We start from the raw sequence: 27,197 nt of genomic DNA, 5'->3' as shown, positions 1-27,197 counted from the left end.
CAAGCACTGATGACTCTCCAAGTTAATAGCAGTGGCTTTGTTGCCTGTTCTTGATCCGCCACTGTAGTTTATAATAATAAAAAAAGGATGTTCTGCCCAGCTGGCACAGATCTAGGCACTGTAAAAGAGACAATGGGAGGATATAGTATGCACCGATTTCCACCTGGTGGTACGCCAATTATGCCACTCGCCCTGGCTATAGGGTTAGGGTTACAATAAATCAGAGTAATAATACGCTAAAAGTTGTTTTGTGATAGAGATTTAATTGGTCTCATATGTAATGAAGACCGTAGAAAGTTGGCAATATGGGGTCAGCTGGAAAAAGGAGTTTGGCAAGGAATTGGTTTTGTGCCACATGAGGTGTGTTATGAAATGGTCACAACATGGGTTGGTGCATAAAGTGACTGCAGGCTAGAGGACAGGTTACAGAGTATCGTTAATTCTAATAGGGTAGCCCAGTATCCCACAGAGCCTAGGAGAAAAATGCTGTAAAACAACTGCTGGTTCTGTAGGGAAGAGAACAATTACTTCTAAGCTAGAGTATTCTGGGCCAAGTAACTAAGACGTGCCAATGAATGGCATGACACATAAATGACTTAAAACACAACAAATTAAATCTGTAAGCGCCATAGACACAGAAAAATATTTTCTCACTGTATATTAATATTCATATAACGCAGAAATACACAGATAGCTAACGTGCTGAAGAGGAGGCAAGAGGTGTGTAGTATTCTATATTACTGTGTCTTTAACTTTATAGTTCTTTCCTATGTACATTCCTATTAGAATGTCTATGTATTCTATTTCCTTATGAATTCTGTTCCTCCACGTCAGTTTGCTGTTGGTAGTTCCTGCATCAACAACCTCTGTTGTGGGCTCCCTTACATGGATACTTATATATTTGAATAAAATAGCAAATACCCTTATTTGCTTCATCGGATACTTTTTGGACATTCTTTCTTCTCATACCTCACTACTACAATTTGGTACCAGGAGTGGGGTATCGTTTTCGAACATTTTGGATTTCTTATTTATTCTTATATTATTTCTGAGGATTGAGGATTGGAGCCCACTGACAGTTTCGTCTCGACCATCTGACTTAAGGATTTTATTTCTTTCCGTCTCGACCATCTGACTTAAGGATTTTATTTCTTTCCGTCTCGACCATCTGACTTAAGGATTTTATTTCTTTCCGGAAGGTGGGTCAGACAAAAATTATTATTTCATTTAGACCTTCTGTGCTGGCTGCAGTTCGCGAGCGGCGTTTTAAACATATACATTCTGTAGCTTACGTGTCTGTTGGATCTTTCATTCTATCAGCGACGCTGCTCCACCGCACAGACTTGTGGGATATTAGCTTCGTCACTCAAGACGCTAAGAATCCTGGGATTGACGTATTGACATCATACGCTCAGCCGCCATTTTGGAATTTGCGAACTTCGTTGTTTTACACTACGGTGATTTGCACACGAATCGGCTGGATTTTAAAGTAGTTCTTATTCAGTTTTAGTGCGAAATTTTGAAATATTTTCATTTCTATACGATATTCACAGGAAATCTACTGCACACTTCAAGGATATTATTTGTAAGTTGTATTTTCATCCTTATTTTTTGTTAGACTGTTTCAATTCTAATTTTATTTTGAACTTCATACATGGCTAATTTACAAGGTGTCATACAACCATCACCGTTCTTACAAAAAGCTGGCAAGCCAGAACTCAAGTGGTCTGAATGGATACAAGATTTTGAAAACTATTTAACAGCCATTGATGCATCAGCAAGGAAATTGGCATTATTAATTAATCATCTTGGGACTGCTGGGCGTAGAGTTTTTCAAAACCTTCCTCATTATCCTCCACCCGTCTCAGAAGATGCTGTTTGGAATGTATATCTTGAAGCAAAATTACGAATGGGGAAGCAGTATCCAGGTGCTACGAGTGTCATTTTAGAAAGATTTAATTTTGCGATGTGCAAACAGTCATCAGAGGAATCGGTTGAAGATTATATTGCCAACCTGAGAGTTTTGGCTGAAAAGTGTGACTTTGGTACTTATGTTGACACTTATATTAGAGACCAATTCATATTTTATTGTCATTCTAAAAACATTCAGGAACGATTACTCACTTCTATGAATCCTACATTGACAGAAATGATTGATATAGCAAAAAGCATTGAGAGATCAATTGTTACATCCAAAGTTCTGGCCTCGAACCAGCAGTTTGGAGTTTCTTCTCAACCTGATTCATCTCAAACTATGAATATGATTTCGGAAGATAATTCTGTATGTGCTGTTACACAGAAACAATACACTGATCAGAAAATCTTCAAAAACCAATCTACTAGACCTCAATTAATATGTTTCCGTTGTGGTTCCAATAATCACATTGGCAACAACCCTATGTGCCCGGCACTTGGGAAAAGATGCACCAAATGTCAGAAAATTGGATATTTCTACAATGTTTGTAATAAAAGAACTCCTAATTCTGGTAATATGAATTATAGACCCAGAATTAGTACAATTTCTGTAGATCCACCGGGAATGCCTGATTGTACTTCACAGTTTGCAAACATGATTGTTGCTATTGATGTTCCTGAACATTCTGACAAACCTATCAAAGGTCCATTTGTTGATATCGGTATAGATAATAAGATTATTCCTACCTTGGCTGATTCAGGAGCACCTGTTACAATCATTGCAGATGTTACGTTTTATGATTTATGGCCTGATAAATTTCCTCTTATTGCTCCTGACATCAACCCAAAACCATTTGGGGAACAAGATATTGATGTAATAGGATATTTCTGGGACATACTTACTTGTTTAGGCAGGTCAATTAAAACAAAGATTTATGTGGCAATCAAACAAAGGAATATAGTTGGATAGAAAGATCTTGGTCTGTTGGGAATTATTTTGCGTCCAGAACAGGATCCTCCCATAATTCTTGGTGAACTACCCTCAAATACTTTAACTATAAATAATGAGATTCCTGTTGTTGACAAACTTATAACAGATTTTTCTGAAGTCTTCAAAAGTACAGTGGGTAATGTAAAAGGTTTCGAACATTCTATAATTCTGAAAAATAATGCAAACCCTATCGTACATAAGGTTAGACCCATTCCCATTAGTGTTAGAGAAGATCTCAAGACACTCCTTTCTAATCTTCAAGCTGATGGCATTATAGCACCTATTAATGCCTCAGAATGGATTTCTCTGGTGGTTTTGCGAAAGAAACAAAATGGGGATTTAAGATCTCTTAACCAAAACATATTAGTAGATTGTCACCCATTGCCACACATACATGGAATGTTAGCTAACATTGGTAAATCAAAATTCTTTTCAACTATAGATCTCGACTCGGCATACCACCAAATTCAACTGTCCATTGACTCTCAACCGCTTACAGCTTTTGTGACTCCATTCGGAGCGTTCAAGTATCTAAGATTACCTTTTGGCCTAGCTTCGGCTGCAAGTGTGTTTCAGAAAGTAATGGACAATCTGTTTAGTGATTTGAGTCAGGTGCAGGCATTTCAGGATGATATATTAGTACATACTGAAACTGAGGAAGAACATTTAATAGTACTCAGAAAAGTACTCTCAATCTTACATGAAAAGGGCATGACTGTAAAAGCTAACAAGTGCAAATTGCTTGTTCACGAAGTTGAATATTTAGGCCATTTAATTTCCAAAGATAGTATTAAACCTAAATTTTGTAATATTGAAGCCATACGCAATGCACCTCCTCCTTCTGACAAGGATACTTTGAGGTCTTTCCTTGGCCTTTGCGAATACTACGCAAGGTTTGTGCCTGGATATGCCCATACCATACAACCATTGAGAAGTTTACTAAAAAAAGGATGTAAATTTGACTGGTCTTTTGATCTTCAGGGGATTTTTGAGAAGGTTAAACTTTTAGTTATCAATGCTCCTGCGTTACAACCTTTTCTTCCTAAGGCAAAACCTTTTGTGTCAGTAGATGCGAGTCAGAAAGGATTGGGAGCTGTTTTTGGACAATGGCTAGGCAATAAGGAAAATACCATTGCTTTCGCTTCTCGTGCTCTATCCACAGCTGGATGTAGTTATAGCACAATTGAGCGAGAAGCACTGGCGATTGTTTGGGCCATTCAAAAATGTAAAACTTATATTTGGGGTGTACCTTGCGAAGTGTATACTGATCACAAACCATAGGTGTCTTTGTTATCTGGCAACGGTTTGGGAAAATCTTCGGCAAGATAGGTTATATTCTTGCAATTTTGAAAGTAATCTAACCAAACAGTAAAATATATTCAAGGAGGTAAGAATGTGCGTGCAGACTGTCTCTCCCGGTTACCCCTTCCCAACAATGGTGAAGGTGAGGATCATATTAATTCTGAGTGTGTTGTTGGTTTGGTTGATGCTGTTGCATCATGTTCCAGCAACATCTCTCAGAATGATTGGGCGTCTGCCATGGAAGATGATGAGATTTAAAAAAAATTAGAAGTGTTTATCAGAGCCAAATGGCCAAACGATAAAAATCTAAATGGTGAGTTAAAGTCTTTTGCACAAGCTCGTGAAGAAATTTCGTTTGAAAACGGAATATGTATCAGGAATGGCCTATTTGTTCCCCCTACTTTGTTAAGTAACAAAATTATTACAATAGCTCACGAGGGACATTTGGGCATTTCTGCTACTTGTAAAAAAATCAAATCGATCTATTGGTGGCCTAACATTGATAAACATGTGAACTCCTTTATTGACAATTGTCCTACATGCATTGTGTCGGATTAACACTGGAAAGTCAACAAAAAACCTTTGTATTCAGTACCTTTCTCTGACCAACCTTGGGATAAGAGCGCTGTTGAGTTTTCAGGTCCTTTCATACTTCTGCCATCAAATAAAAGGTATTGTATTGTGGCCGTTGATTACCATTCCAAATGGATATATTATTCCTTTGTACAGAATGCTAATTCTGATTCAGTTATAAATTTTCTTCAAAACATTTTCAAAATTGAAGGTACTCCAAATTATGTAGTCACTGACAATGGTCAACATTTTATTTCAAATCAAATGGTTAATTTCTTTAACTCAAATGAGATTCGTCACCTTAAAGTTGCATTATATAGTCCATCTTCTAATAGCCTCGTTGAGAGAGCTAATAGGTTTATTAAGGAGGGTATCCAAACTGCTCTTTCATCCAAAGTTGATGTGGCTGAATTCATACATAACAAAATTTGGGCATACCTTAATACTCCACACTCCACAACTAATATTACACCTTTTAAAGCTCTTTGTGGTAGAGAGGCTAAATCCAAAGTGCTTCCTAAATGGTTTTCTACTTTTTCTGCTGGTAAAAATTTAAATGAAAAAAGGAATTTGGTCACGGATTTGCAAATCACTAAAAATGTTGTTGCCAACAAACAAGCCATTCAGAAAAGATTCTATGATGGGAAAAGTAAATTTTCCAACTGTGAATTTAAAGTGAATGATTGGGTTCTTGTCAAGAAACCATTTAAAATTTGTAAAAGTCAGTCTAAATTCACATCACCTGCTCGCATCATTAATGTCACAAGTTCTTCTGTGTTACTGGACAACAGGGGTTGGTGGAGCAAAAACAATGTAGTGAAGATTTCTAAATCTCATGTTGATATATTTAACAAAAAATGTTTTAATGAAGAATCTGGAAACGATTCAGATTTTACATTTGGTCCTGGATTTGATTGTAAAAGTGAACAAATTGATACCTCTTTCTGATGGTGATAATTTTCATTGTGATGTTGCAAATAATTCTAATGTTTCTATTGATACTCGTATTCACAGACTTCCTATTAGATTTAAGGATTATGTTTTGTATTAATATATATATATTTATTTATTTAATTGTTATTATTTTTTTATTATGGGGAGGAGGTATGTAGTATTCTATATTACTGTGTCTTTAACTTTATAGTTCTTTCCTATGTACATTCCTATTAGAATGTCTATGTATTCTATTTCCTTATGAATTCTGTTCCTCCACGTCCGTTTGCTGTTGGTGGTTCCTGCATCAACAACCTCTGTCGTGGGCTCCCTTACATGGATACTTAAATATTTGAATAAAATAGCAAATACCCTTATTTGCTTCATCGGATACTTTTTGGACATTCTTTCTTCTCATACCTCGCTACTACAAGGTGTTTAAGGAAAGTTGCATAATTTTCAAAAACAGATATAACCATACCAGGAGTACAAAACTCCTGCAAGAAAGAGCCAAACCAATTATAGAATTAGCATACATGCATGTACTCATATTGGATGGTGAATGTTCACCTACTCTGTGTGGTATGCTTCTTCGTGGGTTCCCTATATTGTACTGGGGAAGCATTCAAAAGTACTAGTATCTATTGCTTGTATAGTCTCCTAGCTATGGCTTCTCTGGTATGGGTGAGGTTATGTCACTCATGTCAAAATGTATATACTCCCTTTATTAAACACCCAAAGACCTATATGCGGGTGAGCTAGAAATATTTGTTTACTAGGTTCACCCACATGATTAAAAACGGGAAAACTGAGCAATGGACCCTACTTATCTTTTCCTTTAACATGCTTGAATACTGCCCTTTTTGGCTAAGGCAGCTTCTCCAAGAATATAGTTATCTCACGTCAAATATTGTGAAACAAACCCTGCTTTATAGGGTATGTTCACCAGCCTAAGGAGGGGGAGGAGCAATGTTGCAGGCCTCATAGCAGGCTATTGGCAAAGTTGTCAGTATGCAGCATGTTTACCAGGGTAAGTCACTAATAATAGCCTGAGCTATGCCATGCCTCTCGCCTAACTGACTGGGTGTGGGCAGCCAAAGGACAATGGCCATGAGACCACAAAGGACATGTCCAACATCAGCGCATCTCAACCTCATTACAAGCATTAGTAGGGCAGGCCTGGGGAGATGCTGACCACATGGTACCATAATTCTTTGCAGCCCGCCTGTGTTACATCCTGTCTGGAAAAGCTATCCTGTGTAGGGTTAAGGGGACAGCTCTTGGCTCTGCTTGAATGTCCTGCTTTTCTGCAAATGTCAGTGAATGCCACTTTATGTATAACTGAGGTACAAACTTTTACATAACAAGCATTGGAAATGCAATAGGTCTCGCAATAGAAAAGTTTGTGCTTTTGGTGTGGAAAATGTAAATATTTTTTAATTTTTGTTTATGTTTTTCAAAATATAAAAGTATTACTTTTGTTATTAGAAATGCCAATAGTTATAAAGTTAGCAAATGTTACATCTATAGCATTAGTAAAGGTACATGTTCTGTTTTCCCCTGTCTTACATGTATTGATCTGACAAATCACAATGTTTTAACAAGAACAGAAGTGAAAACATTTAGCATCTTTTTATGACATTTGTAATAAAGCTTGAAACATTGACAGAAAATATTTGAACCAGTTGTTGAATGGTTGCACAGATTGATGCTGTGGTGGCGCTGAGTGATGTTGTTTTGGTGACAAGTGATGCTGTGGCGTTCAGTGATGCTGTTGTAGCGCATAGTGATGTTGTGGTGCCCCTGAGTGATGCTGTGGTGGTGCTGAGTGATACTATGGTGATGCAATAGATAGAGTGAGTGCGATCGATAGATAGAGGGAGGGCGATAGATAGAGGGAGGGTGATAGAGTGATTGAGGGTGATAGAGTGATTGAGGGTGATAGAGTGATTGAGGGCGATAGAGTGATTGAGGGCGATAGAGTGATTGAGGGCGATAGAGTGATTGAGGGCGATAGAGTGATTGAGGGCGATAGAGTGATTGAGGGCGATAGAGTGATTGAGGGCGATAGAGTGATTGAGGGCGGTAGAGTGATTGAGGGCGGTAGAGTGATTGAGGGCGGTAGAGTGAGTGAGGGCGGTAGAGTGAGTGAGGGCGGTAGAGAGAGTGAGGGCGGTAGAGTGAGGGCAGGTGGGTGAGGGCGGTAGAGTGGTAGGGTGAGGGCGGTAGAGTGGTAGGGTGAGGGCGGTAGAGTGGTAGGGTGAGGGCGGTAGAGTGGTAGGGTGAGGGCGGTAGAGTGGTAGGGTGAGGGCGGTAGAGTGGTAGGGTGAGGGCGGTAGAGTGGTAGGGTGAGGGCGGTAGAGTGGTAGAGTGAAGGCGGTAGAGTGAGGGAGGTAGAGTGGTAGAGTGAGGACGGTAGTGTGAAGGCGTGAGGGCGTTTTGTGCGAAATAGCAGTAACCTAGAAGGTCTGTTTTATTTCTGCAGCCTCGCAACATCCTAATTATGCTCAACACAGGCGTCAAGCTCTTAGAAAAGATTTTCAATTTGCATGCATCAAGCTGTGTGCAATCCCAGCCTCGATACTGCCTGTCTTCAAAATGCGGACGGCCTCTAATGGTGCAAAATGGACAAGTGTCATAAAACGTACGGGTTAACTAGTGTCAACAAATGCAAGAAGCATGCCTTAGACAAAAGCCTTAGTAGACGGGTTGCATGAACAGTCAGAAATGTATAAATTAAGCTGAAGTCCGAAATTAGCCTGAGACTAAAAGAATTTAGACATGAGACCAAGGCCAACATTTCGGAAACATAATAGGCAGCCTTTTTGAATGACCCATAAAGTACTGTCTAATGCAATAAATCCATTATGCCCCCAAGGTTTAGAAGTTGCCAATGGCGCCATTGCTTAAACACAATCAAACATCATGGAAAATGTTTCATTTAACCCCTTTGGGGCTGATGACGAGCTCAGCTCGTCATGAGCGTAACTTGCCGTGCGCTGATGACGAGCTGAGCTCGTCATGTAACACGGTATTTTGCAAAACGCAGCGTGCAGCGGGAAAACCGCTTGCGCGCATGCAGTTAAAAAGAAAGAATCTTGACAAAATCGGACATGCGCAATAACGGAAAACTGATTACAATGAGAGTTAGTGGAACTGGCCGCACTACAAACCATCGAACACCGCAGATTAGTTAATCAAATGTGAGCCATCACCAACCTAACAGAGAAGACCGAGCTATTGTTATAGCCACTTATTCAAGTCAGAATAAAAAGAAAAAGGATCCTGTGTGACCACAGTCTTGAAGTAACAATAAAGTTTTATTGAAAAGTAAAATGTATTACAACCACAGTCTACTTTTAACCACTCATGTCAGGTGCCATTTGCTAAATGAATATATTTAAAGTACAATCATGATTCATAACCTAGAGAATTCTACTGCAGGAAACGTGATAAGGTTCAAGTTGTACGCTGCAGGAAAGTACACCAACACCGTGAAACGCGGAAATAGCTTTTAAAGCTTTATGACTACATACAAGGTATGATTAACCACGAATTTCCGAGAGTAACAATGGATGGGGAATATACTACAGCTCCCAGAGAGCCTCACTACCGAAAGTGCACCACGTTTTAAGCGAGTTAGGTCGCGCCCCTATGCAACACGCACCAACCTTGAGAATGCAGAAGTATCCACGCGTTCCGGCACGTTTGCAGCTTACAACTGAAACGAAAGAGGTTAATAACCGGTTTGCAAATTAATTTCATGAGTCCAGCGACAGCGTGGTGTAGATAATAACTAATGCGGCCCAAACATATAGTTGTAGGTCCGCTCCCCCTTTGGGACTATAACAAGAATACGAGCAAAGGAGAAAGAAAGCCCCTGCACCCAACTAAAGAAGAATGAGACGAGTAGAAGCTTCCACTCAAGTGAGTAAATATTTCAATGATAAGTGCTCACACATAACCCCTACACAGAGATGAGAATTGTGAACGGTTGGTTTTGTTGATTATAGGCGCCTCCCGTAGGACATCTACCAGTCTGAGTAAGACGAGCGCCATATTGAGACATTGATGTAAGTTTATGTTTGTCGCCAACGATGGCTGATGGAATTAAAATCATAGAGTTGTGTAGCGATAGGTACCAAAAGGATGGATATCACAATTGGAGTCTCTCTTGTTTGCGTTTTGATACAGTTCCCAACACCGGGTTTCGCACAATCAGAACAGCTAGACTAAGTGATGGTAAGCATCACCAGACAATGAGCCATCGAGTGCAATGAGAGGCGCAATCGGGCATTTCGAGTGAATACAAGACCATTTTTTGTTTGTTTTTCAGCTGCTTGGTCCTGATGAGAACTCTACAATTGGAAAGAGTTCGAAACGCATAGACCAGTTTGTGTTTTCAGCCATAAGAATATAAAACAGAGTCTAAATTGTTTAAACTTGTGAACTTTTGTGTTGTAAGATCAAATGCTATGGCTTATTTTTGAAAAAAGGTCTCAAAAAGTTTTGAAGAAAAATTCAAGGATATAGGAAGTATGTTTGTTTGGCGAGTGAATGAAGATACAGTATGAAGAGAGTATGAGAGTGTAAAAATGGAAGAATGTTGAATGTTAGTAGAAGACTGTATCAAGTAAGATTTATGGTGAGGTGCAATGTGTAAAAATTGATTTGTAAAAATGTATAATTTTGTTATGTGAAAAAATAAATAAAAGAAAAAAAATAATTTCAGACAGAAAAATAAGAATACGGTACATTGTTGTTGGATTCTCAATATGGACTCTCGTAAAAAAAAAGAGTATGAGCAAGGTCGCAGTATTGGCATTCCTACAGTTCTTTACTTGGACAAAAGCCGGCATTTACCCTACCGGGTCCAGGTCAGAGCAGGTATGTCTCAAACGCTTCGTCTGAACTCCAGATTAAATGCCAAAAGGCCTGCACAAATGTCAGTCATGAATAGACCGTAACAGGGACCACCCTGACCGGACGCTCACTCTCATAACATGGGGCCCCAATCCGAGCTACGCCATCTCCCCTTCCTATCTAAAACGGCAGGCCTACCGGCCAGGGACAGTTATAACGGCAATCTCTAATAGACTCACCTCCGTTGGAACTCCGGCTTTAAACCCCTATAGCTCCAAGCCGAGCGCCACTCAATGACAGTAAAAAACGATGGACCCCCACAAAAGCACGTGTGAACTTCACATCCAATCAGCACTTCGGAATTCTCTATTGCCCGCTAGACTGTGCTGGAGTGCCCCCGATGCTCCAATCCGAGGCCACTTTACTCGTTAGCAGTACCGCCCACTCCAGGCGCCTCCCAGAATATGTTCAACCCTGGGATTGGTTGTTATGCGACCCGGAAGTGCTAGAATTATAGACGAATGACATCCGTTAAAAGATCGGCAACGGACGACGGACGAAGTAAAATTCACGGACGGTCCGTGTAAGTAGCATACGGTTTATTACCGTATCCCTACATTGTCCAACGGTGCTCTCCTTTTGCCTCTTGAAGGCTCTGATACAATTTTCATGTCCAGGGAGGCCACCTCTGCTTCCTGTTTGCTCCAATTGCTGGTGGTCGATTGCTATTGTGTTGTAATTACATTTATGTAGCGCTTACTAATCCTGACGCGGTGTTGAATCGCTTTACGGCACGCTGCTTCAGAACCATATGTTAGTGTTAGATGCATTGATTATTGGTTTGTTGGTAAATGGTTTCTATTTGTTATGATTGGTTATTTGAATTAGTCCTGTGCTATCAAGGAAAGCATTTAAGCCACCGCTTTTGTGATAGACTAATTAGGAGGGATGTAAGTTAAATCAATGGCTAGTGGGAAGAATGGATACGCAAATACCCTTTCTTTGTGGTAGATTGAATTGACAGGATGTAGACGTCAGTCGTTGGCATATGAGCTCATGCAATGTGTAGTGCAACAAAAGGATCGACCTAGGAGATTAGGTATAGTTCGGTTGCAGCGATAGGTTTTCAAAGAAGGGCTTGTGGGCAAACTGCAGAAAAACAATAGTGGAGAGGTGGCACATATGAATATAGCTTAAAGTAGGGAGCGGGCAGAGTATGCAAAGGATGGAAGGTAAGGAGATGATCATTCAAAATAAAGTTATAAATAGCGAAATGGTCACTGTGTTTAAATAAAACGTTATTTTTTTTATAAATGTTTTTTGGTAGTGTAGCGCAAGATGGCTTGCGTCCAGCGAGCTCTGCTTACTGTAGAAAGCTGAAATGGGCAGCATGCTTTTGAATTCCCGACTACATTTTTTGTTATACCTCACAGGCATACATTTCTTAAAAGCTTTGCAATTTCAGAGAGCTCATCACGTTCACTCACATGTGCCAGCAACAGCAAACAGACCATGTTGCTCAATTGCAACGAGACCACAGTTCTTGGCACTTGGGCCCTGCTTACATAAACTTGACATTCAGCCCCTTAGACCCCGCTATGATGCTCATCACTCTCCACGAAAAGACTCCAGCGAAGACCGAGCGCTACCTAGATTTTCTGGAGTCTGTTGATATGAATTCATCTTCACCCACTCCCCGCTCCTGGGCAGTTTATTAGACCACAGTAGGCTTGTGACCGGCTCCGGGGTCCCACAGTTATGTTGCATGGGGGATGGGGGGGTTCTCCCTTATTATCGGATCGGGAGGGTCGGGCCAAGATAGCTGAAAGACTGCCCTCTGACAGAAACAAGTTGAGATCCCCCTAATAGGACTCCTCAAGATGCTCACACTGAACATTCTTGATCACCCATGAATTGTTGTTGCCTCCTGACATGTCTTTCGCAAGTAGAATACATTTTGTGTGTTGCCTTTTAAATTCTGCATAGTAAAGCCAAATACAAAATATAATATTTTAATAGAAAATATATATATAATTGGAAACTAAAAAGAATGCTGCTAACCCTAACTAGATTTATGGGAGCAACAGAGATCAGGAAAGAGATTCTAGTATGAATCATTCAAACATTGGTGTGCGTATTGGGAGCAAAATGGACAGTGATGTGCTAGAGTCGCATATCCCTTCCTTTTTTAGAAGTAAAACTATCTTTTGAAAAGCTTCAACTTACCATTAACATTTTTTCGACTTAAATGAAGTAAAATATTTAATGATTTCTTTATTTGTTTGCTGTGTACTTGGCACTTTATTGTTTTGAGATTCAAAGCATAGAAAATGCTTGAGCTATAGACCCCGGCTGCCATTATTTATTCACTCGAGTACTGAAAAGTGAAAAGGTTAAGAAGTGCTACTCTAGCAACACCACAATGTCCTTAGTGTTTGTTCCGCCACCACTTGCCAGCTCGCCCTGGTGATACTCCAGATACTTGTTTTGTTACTGCTGCAAGGAGTCACAGTCCTAGGCTGTGACTTTTTAATGACACTATGCTATCCGATTTGAACTCAACTGGACCCAGGAGAGGGAGATAGGGAAAGAAGAGTCACTTGTCGTAGAGGGTCCAGGGGTTGGGACTTTGAGATGCACTGCAGACTTCGCATGCCACGCTCAAGAGTATACACGTCAGTAGCTCACAAGACACCGTTCTGTTACTGGCCCCAGCTGGTATCCTTCAGAAGATGGCTGCCCAAATCCTAGCTCGGGGCATCTCAGATTGCACACCATTAAGCTCCGACTATTGCTGTAGAAACAGCGGATTATGACTAGGGCTCCCGGTTTTATGGTATTTATTTTTCAAACCTTTCTGTCTGTATTTATCCTTATTTATTTTTGTCGCAAGAAAAAAAGGGGCTGAAACTAGTATTTTACCACATTTATTTAAATTGACATGCACACTTGCATTAGGTTGTTCTAGCTGGGTTTTTTAAAAAATTGGATCCTATGATAAATGCATTATTCACATTGGGAGCGTCCCTGCCTTACTAAGAGAGTGCAGGCAAGTTTCTTGCCACCCTGATGAGGCATGCCGCCCTCCCACCCCAGATCGTTCCACCCCTATGGCCCTACTGAGTGAAAGCATGCTCTCCTGACTAGTGGCTGATCGGCGAGGGGAGGCCCTCCCCATCACTACCCAGAGAAGTGAAACCTCTTTAGCGCCTAGGGCCTATGGAGACAAGATCAATATGCAATAATTATGGCCCGGAAATCCCGGAAGAGAACCACCCTTCTATAATACCCGCTGTATTTTGTCGCCATCACATGCCCCACTCTTGCTCGCCCTGTGTGGTAGGGATACGAGGTAGGAGTGTTGGGCTCACCTCGCTTGAAAATCGCCGGTGTTGCAAGGAATATCTGATTCAGAAAAGGGGGTGGTGATGAACAGAGTGCCTGAATTAAGCAGACCACTCTTACCCAGTCCAAAGATCAGGGCTTGATCCATCACCGTTTTTTAGCTCACTGCACCATCCCAGCTCAGAACTTGGCTATATGCAAATTAGTCTGTTCCTGTCCCAGTGCATGATGGGAACAGGGCAAACCAAACTACCAAGCCAATTCTTGTACTGGGAAGGAAACAAGCTTCCGGGGACCGGTTTCTGCCATCTCAGGCGTCTTCGGCCCGGCTTGCTTGAATCCTGATGGTGCAATGAGCAAGGGACTCACATCTGAGTATACCCTTCCACGCTTATGGTGGACAAAATGATTCAGAAAAGGGGGTGGTGATGAACAGAGTGCCTGAATTAAGCAGACCACTCTTACCCAGTCCAAAGATCAGGGCTTGATCCATCACCGTTTTTTAGCTCACTGCACCATCCCAGCTCAGAACTTGGCTATATGCAAATTAGTCTGTTCCTGTCCCAGTGCATGATGGGAACAGGGCAAACCAAACTACCAAGCCAATTCTTGTACTGGGAAGGAAACAAGCTTCCGGGGACCGGTTTCTGCCATCTCAGGCGTCTTCGGCCCGGCTTGCTTGAATCCTGATGGTGCAATGAGCAAGGGACTCACATCTGAGTATACCCTTCCACGCTTATGGTGGACAAAATGATTCAGAAAAGGGGGTGGTGATGAACAGAGTGCCTGAATTAAGCAGACCACTCTTACCCAGTCCAAAGATCAGGGCTTGATCCATCACCGTTTTTTAGCTCACTGCACCATCCCAGCTCAGAACTTGGCTATATGCAAATTAGTCTGTTCCTGTCCCAGTGCATGATGGGAACAGGGCAAACCAAACTACCAAGCCAATTCTTGTACTGGGAAGGAAACAAGCTTCCGGGGACCGGTTTCTGCCATCTCAGGCGTCTTCGGCCCGGCTTGCTTGAATCCTGATGGTGCAATGAGCAAGGGACTCACATCTGAGTATACCCTTCCACGCTTATGGTGGACAAAATGATTCAGAAAAGGGGGTGGTGATGAACAGAGTGCCTGAATTAAGCAGACCACTCTTACCCAGTCCAAAGATCAGGGCTTGATCCATCACCGTTTTTTAGCTCACTGCACCAACCCAGCTCAGAACTTGGCTATATGCAAATTAGTCTGTTCCTGTCCCAGTGCATGATGGGAACAGGGCAAACCAAACTACCAAGCCAATTCTTGTACTGGGAAGAAAACAAGCTTCCGGGGACCGGTTTCTGCCATCTCAGGCGTCTTCGGCCCGGCTTGCTTGAATCCTGATGGTGCAATGAGCAAGGGACTCACATCTGAGTATACCCTTCCACGCTTATGGTGGACAAAATGATTCAGAAAAGGGGGTGGTGATGAACAGAGTGCCTGAATTAAGCAGACCACTCTTACCCAGTCCAAAGATCAGGGCTTGATCCATCACCGTTTTTTAGCTCACTGCACCATCCCAGCTCAGAACTTGGCTATATGCAAATTAGTCTGTTCCTGTCCCAGTGCATGATGGGAACAGGGCAAACCAAACTACCAAGCCAATTCTTGTACTGGGAAGGAAACAAGCTTCCGGGGACCGGTTTCTGCCATCTCAGGCGTCTTCGGCCCGGCTTGCTTGAATCCTGATGGTGCAATGAGCAAGGGACTCACATCTGAGTATACCCTTCCACGCTTATGGTGGACAAAATGATTCAGAAAAGGGGGTGGTGATGAACAGAGTGCCTGAATTAAGCAGACCACTCTTACCCAGTCCAAAGATCAGGGCTTGATCCATCACCGTTTTTTAGCTCACTGCACCATCCCAGCTCAGAACTTGGCTATATGCAAATTAGTCTGTTCCTGTCCCAGTGCATGATGGGAACAGGGCAAACCAAACTACCAAGCCAATTCTTGTACTGGGAAGGAAACAAGCTTCCGGGGACCGGTTTCTGCCATCTCAGGCGTCTTCGGCCCGGCTTGCTTGAATCCTGATGGTGCAATGAGCAAGGGACTCACATCTGAGTATACCCTTCCACGCTTATGGTGGACAAAATGATTCAGAAAAGGGGGTGGTGATGAACAGAGTGCCTGAATTAAGCAGACCACTCTTACCCAGTCCAAAGATCAGGGCTTGATCCATCACCGTTTTTTAGCTCACTGCACCATCCCAGCTCAGAACTTGGCTATATGCAAATTAGTCTGTTCCTGTCCCAGTGCATGATGGGAACAGGGCAAACCAAACTACCAAGCCAATTCTTGTACTGGGAAGGAAACAAGCTTCCGGGGACCGGTTTCTGCCATCTCAGGCGTCTTCGGCCCGGCTTGCTTGAATCCTGATGGTGCAATGAGCAAGGGACTCACATCTGAGTATACCCTTCCACGCTTGTGGTGGACAAAATGATTCAGAAAAGGGGGTGGTGATGAACAGAGTGCCTGAATTAAGCAGACCACTCTTACCCAGTCCAAAGATCAGGGCTTGATCCATCACCGTTTTTTAGCTCACTGCACCATCCCAGCTCAGAACTTGGCTATATGCAAATTAGTCTGTTCCTGTCCCAGTGCATGATGGGAACAGGGCAAACCAAACTACCAAGCCAATTCTTGTACTGGGAAGGAAACAAGCTTCCGGGGACCGGTTTCTGCCATCTCAGGCGTCTTCGGCCCGGCTTGCTTGAATCCTGATGGTGCAATGAGCAAGGGACTCACATCTGAGTATACCCTTCCACGCTTATGGTGGACAAAATGATTCAGAAAAGGGGGTGGTGATGAACAGAGTGCCTGAATTAAGCAGACCACTCTTACCCAGTCCAAAGATCAGGGCTTGATCCATCACCGTTTTTTAGCTCACTGCACCATCCCAGCTCAGAACTTGGCTATATGCAAATTAGTCTGTTCCTGTCCCAGTGCATGATGGGAACAGGGCAAACCAAACTACCAAGCCAATTCTTGTACTGGGAAGGAAACAAGCTTCCGGGGACCGGTTTCTGCCATCTCAGGCGTCTTCGGCCCGGCTTGCTTGAATCCTGATGGTGCAATGAGCAAGGGACTCACATCTGAGTATACCCTTCCACGCTTATGGTGGACAAAATGATTCAGAAAAGGGGGTGGTGATGAACAGAGTGCCTGAATTAAGCAGACCACTCTTACCCAGTCCAAAGATCAGGGCTTGATCCATCACCGTTTTTTAGCTCACTGCACCATCCCAGCTCAGAACTTGGCTATATGCAAATTAGTCTGTTCCTGTCCCAGTGCATGATGGGAACAGGGCAAACCAAACTACCAAGCCAATTCTTGTACTGGGAAGGAAACAAGCTTCCGGGGACCGGTTTCTGCCATCTCAGGCGTCTTCGGCCCGGCTTGCTTGAATCCTGATGGTGCAATGAGCAAGGGACTCACATCTGAGTATACCCTTCCACGCTTATGGTGGACAAAATGATTCAGAAAAGGGGGTGGTGATGAACAGAGTGCCTGAATTAAGCAGACCACTCTTACCCAGTCCAAAGATCAGGGCTTGATCCATCACCGTTTTTTAGCTCACTGCACCATCCCAGCTCAGAACTTGGCTATATGCAAATTAGTCTGTTCCTGTCCCAGTGCATGATGGGAACAGGGCAAACCAAACTACCAAGCCAATTCTTGTACTGGGAAGGAAACAAGCTTCCGGGGACCGGTTTCTGCCATCTCAGGCGTCTTCGGCCCGGCTTGCTTGAATCCTGATGGTGCAATGAGCAAGGGACTCACATCTGAGTATACCCTTCCACGCTTATGGTGGACAAAATGATTCAGAAAAGGGGGTGGTGATGAACAGAGTGCCTGAATTAAGCAGACCACTCTTACCCAGTCCAAAGATCAGGGCTTGATCCATCACCGTTTTTTAGCTCACTGCACCATCCCAGCTCAGAACTTGGCTATATGCAAATTAGTCTGTTCCTGTCCCAGTGCATGATGGGAACAGGGCAAACCAAACTACCAAGCCAATTCTTGTACTGGGAAGGAAACAAGCTTCCGGGGACCGGTTTCTGCCATCTCAGGCGTCTTCGGCCCGGCTTGCTTGAATCCTGATGGTGCAATGAGCAAGGGACTCACATCTGAGTATACCCTTCCACGCTTATGGTGGACAAAATGATTCAGAAAAGGGGGTGGTGATGAACAGAGTGCCTGAATTAAGCAGACCACTCTTACCCAGTCCAAAGATCAGGGCTTGATCCATCACCGTTTTTTAGCTCACTGCACCATCCCAGCTCAGAACTTGGCTATATGCAAATTAGTCTGTTCCTGTCCCAGTGCATGATGGGAACAGGGCAAACCAAACTACCAAGCCAATTCTTGTACTGGGAAGGAAACAAGCTTCCGGGGACCGGTTTCTGCCATCTCAGGCGTCTTCGGCCCGGCTTGCTTGAATCCTGATGGTGCAATGAGCAAGGGACTCACATCTGAGTATACCCTTCCACGCTTATGGTGGACAAAATGATTCAGAAAAGGGGGTGGTGATGAACAGAGTGCCTGAATTAAGCAGACCACTCTTACCCAGTCCAAAGATCAGGGCTTGATCCATCACCGTTTTTTAGCTCACTGCACCATCCCAGCTCAGAACTTGGCTATATGCAAATTAGTCTGTTCCTGTCCCAGTGCATGATGGGAACAGGGCAAACCAAACTACCAAGCCAATTCTTGTACTGGGAAGGAAACAAGCTTCCGGGGACCGGTTTCTGCCATCTCAGGCGTCTTCGGCCCGGCTTGCTTGAATCCTGATGGTGCAATGAGCAAGGGACTCACATCTGAGTATACCCTTCCACGCTTATGGTGGACAAAATGATTCAGAAAAGGGGGTGGTGATGAACAGAGTGCCTGAATTAAGCAGACCACTCTTACCCAGTCCAAAGATCAGGGCTTGATCCATCACCGTTTTTTAGCTCACTGCACCATCCCAGCTCAGAACTTGGCTATATGCAAATTAGTCTGTTCCTGTCCCAGTGCATGATGGGAACAGGGCAAACCAAACTACCAAGCCAATTCTTGTACTGGGAAGGAAACAAGCTTCCGGGGACCGGTTTCTGCCATCTCAGGCGTCTTCGGCCCGGCTTGCTTGAATCCTGATGGTGCAATGAGCAAGGGACTCACATCTGAGTATACCCTTCCACGCTTATGGTGGACAAAATGATTCAGAAAAGGGGGTGGTGATGAACAGAGTGCCTGAATTAAGCAGACCACTCTTACCCAGTCCAAAGATCAGGGCTTGATCCATCACCGTTTTTTAGCTCACTGCACCATCCCAGCTCAGAACTTGGCTATATGCAAATTAGTCTGTTCCTGTCCCAGTGCATGATGGGAACAGGGCAAACCAAACTACCAAGCCAATTCTTGTACTGGGAAGGAAACAAGCTTCCGGGGACCGGTTTCTGCCATCTCAGGCGTCTTCGGCCCGGCTTGCTTGAATCCTGATGGTGCAATGAGCAAGGGACTCACATCTGAGTATACCCTTCCACGCTTATGGTGGACAAAATGATTCAGAAAAGGGGGTGGTGATGAACAGAGTGCCTGAATTAAGCAGACCACTCTTACCCAGTCCAAAGATCAGGGCTTGATCCATCACCGTTTTTTAGCTCACTGCACCATCCCAGCTCAGAACTTGGCTATATGCAAATTAGTCTGTTCCTGTCCCAGTGCATGATGGGAACAGGGCAAACCAAACTACCAAGCCAATTCTTGTACTGGGAAGGAAACAAGCTTCCGGGGACCGGTTTCTGCCATCTCAGGCGTCTTCGGCCCGGCTTGCTTGAATCCTGATGGTGCAATGAGCAAGGGACTCACATCTGAGTATACCCTTCCACGCTTATGGTGGACAAAATGATTCAGAAAAGGGGGTGGTGATGAACAGAGTGCCTGAATTAAGCAGACCACTCTTACCCAGTCCAAAGATCAGGGCTTGATCCATCACCGTTTTTTAGCTCACTGCACCATCCCAGCTCAGAACTTGGCTATATGCAAATTAGTCTGTTCCTGTCCCAGTGCATGATGGGAACAGGGCAAACCAAACTACCAAGCCAATTCTTGTACTGGGAAGGAAACAAGCTTCCGGGGACCGGTTTCTGCCATCTCAGGCGTCTTCGGCCCGGCTTGCTTGAATCCTGATGGTGCAATGAGCAAGGGACTCACATCTGAGTATACCCTTCCACGCTTATGGTGGACAAAATGATTCAGAAAAGGGGGTGGTGATGAACAGAGTGCCTGAATTAAGCAGACCACTCTTACCCAGTCCAAAGATCAGGGCTTGATCCATCACCGTTTTTTAGCTCACTGCACCATCCCAGCTCAGAACTTGGCTATATGCAAATTAGTCTGTTCCTGTCCCAGTGCATGATGGGAACAGGGCAAACCAAACTACCAAGCCAATTCTTGTACTGGGAAGGAAACAAGCTTCCGGGGACCGGTTTCTGCCATCTCAGGCGTCTTCGGCCCGGCTTGCTTGAATCCTGATGGTGCAATGAGCAAGGGACTCACATCTGAGTATACCCTTCCACGCTTATGGTGGACAAAATGATTCAGAAAAGGGGGTGGTGATGAACAGAGTGCCTGAATTAAGCAGACCACTCTTACCCAGTCCAAAGATCAGGGCTTGATCCATCACCGTTTTTTAGCTCACTGCACCATCCCAGCTCAGAACTTGGCTATATGCAAATTAGTCTGTTCCTGTCCCAGTGCATGATGGGAACAGGGCAAACCAAACTACCAAGCCAATTCTTGTACTGGGAAGGAAACAAGCTTCCGGGGACCGGTTTCTGCCATCTCAGGCGTCTTCGGCCCGGCTTGCTTGAATCCTGATGGTGCAATGAGCAAGGGACTCACATCTGAGTATACCCTTCCACGCTTATGGTGGACAAAATGATTCAGAAAAGGGGGTGGTGATGAACAGAGTGCCTGAATTAAGCAGACCACTCTTACCCAGTCCAAAGATCAGGGCTTGATCCATCACCGTTTTTTAGCTCACTGCACCATCCCAGCTCAGAACTTGGCTATATGCAAATTAGTCTGTTCCTGTCCCAGTGCATGATGGGAACAGGGCAAACCAAACTACCAAGCCAATTCTTGTACTGGGAAGGAAACAAGCTTCCGGGGACCGGTTTCTGCCATCTCAGGCGTCTTCGGCCCGGCTTGCTTGAATCCTGATGGTGCAATGAGCAAGGGACTCACATCTGAGTATACCCTTCCACGCTTATGGTGGACAAAATGATTCAGAAAAGGGGGTGGTGATGAACAGAGTGCCTGAATTAAGCAGACCACTCTTACCCAGTCCAAAGATCAGGGCTTGATCCATCACCGTTTTTTAGCTCACTGCACCATCCCAGCTCAGAACTTGGCTATATGCAAATTAGTCTGTTCCTGTCCCAGTGCATGATGGGAACAGGGCAAACCAAACTACCAAGCCAATTCTTGTACTGGGAAGGAAACAAGCTTCCGGGGACCGGTTTCTGCCATCTCAGGCGTCTTCGGCCCGGCTTGCTTGAATCCTGATGGTGCAATGAGCAAGGGACTCACATCTGAGTATACCCTTCCACGCTTATGGTGGACAAAATGATTCAGAAAAGGGGGTGGTGATGAACAGAGTGCCTGAATTAAGCAGACCACTCTTACCCAGTCCAAAGATCAGGGCTTGATCCATCACCGTTTTTTAGCTCACTGCACCATCCCAGCTCAGAACTTGGCTATATGCAAATTAGTCTGTTCCTGTCCCAGTGCATGATGGGAACAGGGCAAACCAAACTACCAAGCCAATTCTTGTACTGGGAAGGAAACAAGCTTCCGGGGACCGGTTTCTGCCATCTCAGGCGTCTTCGGCCCGGCTTGCTTGAATCCTGATGGTGCAATGAGCAAGGGACTCACATCTGAGTATACCCTTCCACGCTTATGGTGGACAAAATGATTCAGAAAAGGGGGTGGTGATGAACAGAGTGCCTGAATTAAGCAGACCACTCTTACCCAGTCCAAAGATCAGGGCTTGATCCATCACCGTTTTTTAGCTCACTGCACCATCCCAGCTCAGAACTTGGCTATATGCAAATTAGTCTGTTCCTGTCCCAGTGCATGATGGGAACAGGGCAAACCAAACTACCAAGCCAATTCTTGTACTGGGAAGGAAACAAGCTTCCGGGGACCGGTTTCTGCCATCTCAGGCGTCTTCGGCCCGGCTTGCTTGAATCCTGATGGTGCAATGAGCAAGGGACTCAAATCTGAGTATACCCTTCCACGCTTATGGTGGACAAAATGATTCAGAAAAGGGGGTGGTGATGAACAGAGTGCCTGAATTAAGCAGACCACTCTTACCCAGTCCAAAGATCAGGGCTTGATCCATCACCGTTTTTTAGCTCACTGCACCATCCCAGCTCAGAACTTGGCTATATGCAAATTAGTCTGTTCCTGTCCCAGTGCATGATGGGAACAGGGCAAACCAAACTACCAAGCCAATTCTTGTACTGGGAAGGAAACAAGCTTCCGGGGACCGGTTTCTGCCATCTCAGGCGTCTTCGGCCCGGCTTGCTTGAATCCTGATGGTGCAATGAGCAAGGGACTCACATCTGAGTATACCCTTCCACGCTTATGGTGGACAAAATGATTCAGAAAAGGGGGTGGTGATGAACAGAGTGCCTGAATTAAGCAGACCACTCTTACCCAGTCCAAAGATCAGGGCTTGATCCATCACCGTTTTTTAGCTCACTGCACCATCCCAGCTCAGAACTTGGCTATATGCAAATTAGTCTGTTCCTGTCCCAGTGCATGATGGGAACAGGGCAAACCAAACTACCAAGCCAATTCTTGTACTGGGAAGGAAACAAGCTTCCGGGGACCGGTTTCTGCCATCTCAGGCGTCTTCGGCCCGGCTTGCTTGAATCCTGATGGTGCAATGAGCAAGGGACTCACATCTGAGTATACCCTTCCACGCTTATGGTGGACAAAATGATTCAGAAAAGGGGGTGGTGATGAACAGAGTGCCTGAATTAAGCAGACCACTCTTACCCAGTCCAAAGATCAGGGCTTGATCCATCACCGTTTTTTAGCTCACTGCACCATCCCAGCTCAGAACTTGGCTATATGCAAATTAGTCTGTTCCTGTCCCAGTGCATGATGGGAACAGGGCAAACCAAACTACCAAGCCAATTCTTGTACTGGGAAGGAAACAAGCTTCCGGGGACCGGTTTCTGCCATCTCAGGCGTCTTCGGCCCGGCTTGCTTGAATCCTGATGGTGCAATGAGCAAGGGACTCACATCTGAGTATACCCTTCCACGCTTATGGTGGACAAAATGATTCAGAAAAGGGGGTGGTGATGAACAGAGTGCCTGAATTAAGCAGACCACTCTTACCCAGTCCAAAGATCAGGGCTTGATCCATCACCGTTTTTTAGCTCACTGCACCATCCCAGCTCAGAACTTGGCTATATGCAAATTAGTCTGTTCCTGTCCCAGTGCATGATGGGAACAGGGCAAACCAAACTACCAAGCCAATTCTTGTACTGGGAAGGAAACAAGCTTCCGGGGACCGGTTTCTGCCATCTCAGGCGTCTTCGGCCCGGCTTGCTTGAATCCTGATGGTGCAATGAGCAAGGGACTCACATCTGAGTATACCCTTCCACGCTTATGGTGGACAAAATGATTCAGAAAAGGGGGTGGTGATGAACAGAGTGCCTGAATTAAGCAGACCACTCTTACCCAGTCCAAAGATCAGGGCTTGATCCATCACCGTTTTTTAGCTCACTGCACCATCCCAGCTCAGAACTTGGCTATATGCAAATTAGTCTGTTCCTGTCCCAGTGCATGATGGGAACAGGGCAAACCAAACTACCAAGCCAATTCTTGTACTGGGAAGGAAACAAGCTTCCGGGGACCGGTTTCTGCCATCTCAGGCGTCTTCGGCCCGGCTTGCTTGAATCCTGATGGTGCAATGAGCAAGGGACTCACATCTGAGTATACCCTTCCACGCTTATGGTGGACAAAATGATTCAGAAAAGGGGGTGGTGATGAACAGAGTGCCTGAATTAAGCAGACCACTCTTACCCAGTCCAAAGATCAGGGCTTGATCCATCACCGTTTTTTAGCTCACTGCACCATCCCAGCTCAGAACTTGGCTATATGCAAATTAGTCTGTTCCTGTCCCAGTGCATGATGGGAACAGGGCAAACCAAACTACCAAGCCAATTCTTGTACTGGGAAGGAAACAAGCTTCCGGGGACCGGTTTCTGCCATCTCAGGCGTCTTCGGCCCGGCTTGCTTGAATCCTGATGGTGCAATGAGCAAGGGACTCACATCTGAGTATACCCTTCCACGCTTATGGTGGACAAAATGATTCAGAAAAGGGGGTGGTGATGAACAGAGTGCCTGAATTAAGCAGACCACTCTTACCCAGTCCAAAGATCAGGGCTTGATCCATCACCGTTTTTTAGCTCACTGCACCATCCCAGCTCAGAACTTGGCTATATGCAAATTAGTCTGTTCCTGTCCCAGTGCATGATGGGAACAGGGCAAACCAAACTACCAAGCCAATTCTTGTACTGGGAAGGAAACAAGCTTCCGGGGACCGGTTTCTGCCATCTCAGGCGTCTTCGGCCCGGCTTGCTTGAATCCTGATGGTGCAATGAGCAAGGGACTCACATCTGAGTATACCCTTCCACGCTTATGGTGGACAAAATGATTCAGAAAAGGGGGTGGTGATGAACAGAGTGCCTGAATTAAGCAGACCACTCTTACCCAGTCCAAAGATCAGGGCTTGATCCATCACCGTTTTTTAGCTCACTGCACCATCCCAGCTCAGAACTTGGCTATATGCAAATTAGTCTGTTCCTGTCCCAGTGCATGATGGGAACAGGGCAAACCAAACTACCAAGCCAATTCTTGTACTGGGAAGGAAACAAGCTTCCGGGGACCGGTTTCTGCCATCTCAGGCGTCTTCGGCCCGGCTTGCTTGAATCCTGATGGTGCAATGAGCAAGGGACTCACATCTGAGTATACCCTTCCACGCTTATGGTGGACAAAATGATTCAGAAAAGGGGGTGGTGATGAACAGAGTGCCTGAATTAAGCAGACCACTCTTACCCAGTCCAAAGATCAGGGCTTGATCCATCACCGTTTTTTAGCTCACTGCACCATCCCAGCTCAGAACTTGGCTATATGCAAATTAGTCTGTTCCTGTCCCAGTGCATGATGGGAACAGGGCAAACCAAACTACCAAGCCAATTCTTGTACTGGGAAGGAAACAAGCTTCCGGGGACCGGTTTCTGCCATCTCAGGCGTCTTCGGCCCGGCTTGCTTGAATCCTGATGGTGCAATGAGCAAGGGACTCACATCTGAGTATACCCTTCCACGCTTATGGTGGACAAAATGATTCAGAAAAGGGGGTGGTGATGAACAGAGTGCCTGAATTAAGCAGACCACTCTTACCCAGTCCAAAGATCAGGGCTTGATCCATCACCGTTTTTTAGCTCACTGCACCATCCCAGCTCAGAACTTGGCTATATGCAAATTAGTCTGTTCCTGTCCCAGTGCATGATGGGAACAGGGCAAACCAAACTACCAAGCCAATTCTTGTACTGGGAAGGAAACAAGCTTCCGGGGACCGGTTTCTGCCATCTCAGGCGTCTTCGGCCCGGCTTGCTTGAATCCTGATGGTGCAATGAGCAAGGGACTCACATCTGAGTATACCCTTCCACGCTTATGGTGGACAAAATGATTCAGAAAAGGGGGTGGTGATGAACAGAGTGCCTGAATTAAGCAGACCACTCTTACCCAGTCCAAAGATCAGGGCTTGATCCATCACCGTTTTTTAGCTCACTGCACCATCCCAGCTCAGAACTTGGCTATATGCAAATTAGTCTGTTCCTGTCCCAGTGCATGATGGGAACAGGGCAAACCAAACTACCAAGCCAATTCTTGTACTGGGAAGGAAACAAGCTTCCGGGGACCGGTTTCTGCCATCTCAGGCGTCTTCGGCCCGGCTTGCTTGAATCCTGATGGTGCAATGAGCAAGGGACTCACATCTGAGTATACCCTTCCACGCTTATGGTGGACAAAATGATTCAGAAAAGGGGGTGGTGATGAACAGAGTGCCTGAATTAAGCAGACCACTCTTACCCAGTCCAAAGATCAGGGCTTGATCCATCACCGTTTTTTAGCTCACTGCACCATCCCAGCTCAGAACTTGGCTATATGCAAATTAGTCTGTTCCTGTCCCAGTGCATGATGGGAACAGGGCAAACCAAACTACCAAGCCAATTCTTGTACTGGGAAGGAAACAAGCTTCCGGGGACCGGTTTCTGCCATCTCAGGCGTCTTCGGCCCGGCTTGCTTGAATCCTGATGGTGCAATGAGCAAGGGACTCACATCTGAGTAAACCCTTCCACGCTTATGGTGGACAAAATGATTCAGAAAAGGGGGTGGTGATGAACAGAGTGCCTGAATTAAGCAGACCACTCTTACCCAGTCCAAAGATCAGGGCTTGATCCATCACCGTTTTTTAGCTCACTGCACCATCCCAGCTCAGAACTTGGCTATATGCAAATTAGTCTGTTCCTGTCCCAGTGCATGATGGGAACAGGGCAAACCAAACTACCAAGCCAATTCTTGTACTGGGAAGGAAACAAGCTTCCGGGGACCGGTTTCTGCCATCTCAGGCGTCTTCGGCCCGGCTTGCTTGAATCCTGATGGTGCAATGAGCAAGGGACTCACATCTGAGTATACCCTTCCACGCTTATGGTGGACAAAATGATTCAGAAAAGGGGGTGGTGATGAACAAAGTGCCTGAATTAAGCAGACCACTCTTACCCAGTCCAAAGATCAGGGCTTGATCCATCACCGTTTTTTAGCTCACTGCACCATCCCAGCTCAGAACTTGGCTATATGCAAATTAGTCTGTTCCTGTCCCAGTGCATGATGGGAACAGGGCAAACCAAACTACCAAGCCAATTCTTGTACTGGGAAGGAAACAAGCTTCCGGGGACCGGTTTCTGCCATCTCAGGCGTCTTCGGCCCGGCTTGCTTGAATCCTGATGGTGCAATGAGCAAGGGACTCACATCTGAGTATACCCTTCCACGCTTATGGTGGACAAAATGATTCAGAAAAGGGGGTGGTGATGAACAGAGTGCCTGAATTAAGCAGACCACTCTTACCCAGTCCAAAGATCAGGGCTTGATCCATCACCGTTTTTTAGCTCAC

The 27,197-nt window shown here is 44.8% G+C and overlaps 2 protein-coding genes across 6 annotated transcripts in view; one reads left to right on the top strand and one right to left on the bottom strand.

Moving 5' to 3' along the window:
• The window catches only part of LINS1 (lines homolog 1), a 216,291-nt gene extending 205,344 nt beyond the window's left edge, over positions 1–10,947 (bottom strand). Inside the window, exon 1 of one of the 2 annotated variants that reach the window (XM_078683108.1) lies at positions 10,816–10,947. The gene's annotated coding sequence lies outside the window, so the exon portion shown is untranslated. Of the gene's footprint in view, positions 1–10,581; positions 10,690–10,815 lie in introns of those variants that run through there. The other variant, XM_078683110.1, reaches the window with a different exon arrangement.
• Positions 10,948–11,074: 127 nt separating this feature from the next.
• The window catches only part of ASB7 (ankyrin repeat and SOCS box containing 7), a 313,217-nt gene continuing 297,094 nt past the window's right edge, over positions 11,075–27,197 (top strand). For 3 of the 4 annotated variants that reach the window (XM_078683104.1, XM_078683105.1, XM_078683107.1), the window contains exon 1: positions 11,075–11,159. The gene's annotated coding sequence lies outside the window, so the exon portion shown is untranslated. The remainder of the gene's footprint in view (positions 11,160–27,197) is intronic. The other variant, XM_078683106.1, reaches the window with a different exon arrangement.

Source organism: Lissotriton helveticus, chromosome 3_1 (assembly GCF_964261635.1).
Source record: "Lissotriton helveticus chromosome 3_1, aLisHel1.1, whole genome shotgun sequence".
In the NCBI taxonomy this organism is placed as follows: domain Eukaryota; kingdom Metazoa; phylum Chordata; class Amphibia; order Caudata; family Salamandridae; genus Lissotriton; species Lissotriton helveticus.
The sequence above is the reverse complement of the archived record's forward strand: the minus strand, read 5'-3'. Positions and strand labels throughout refer to the sequence as shown.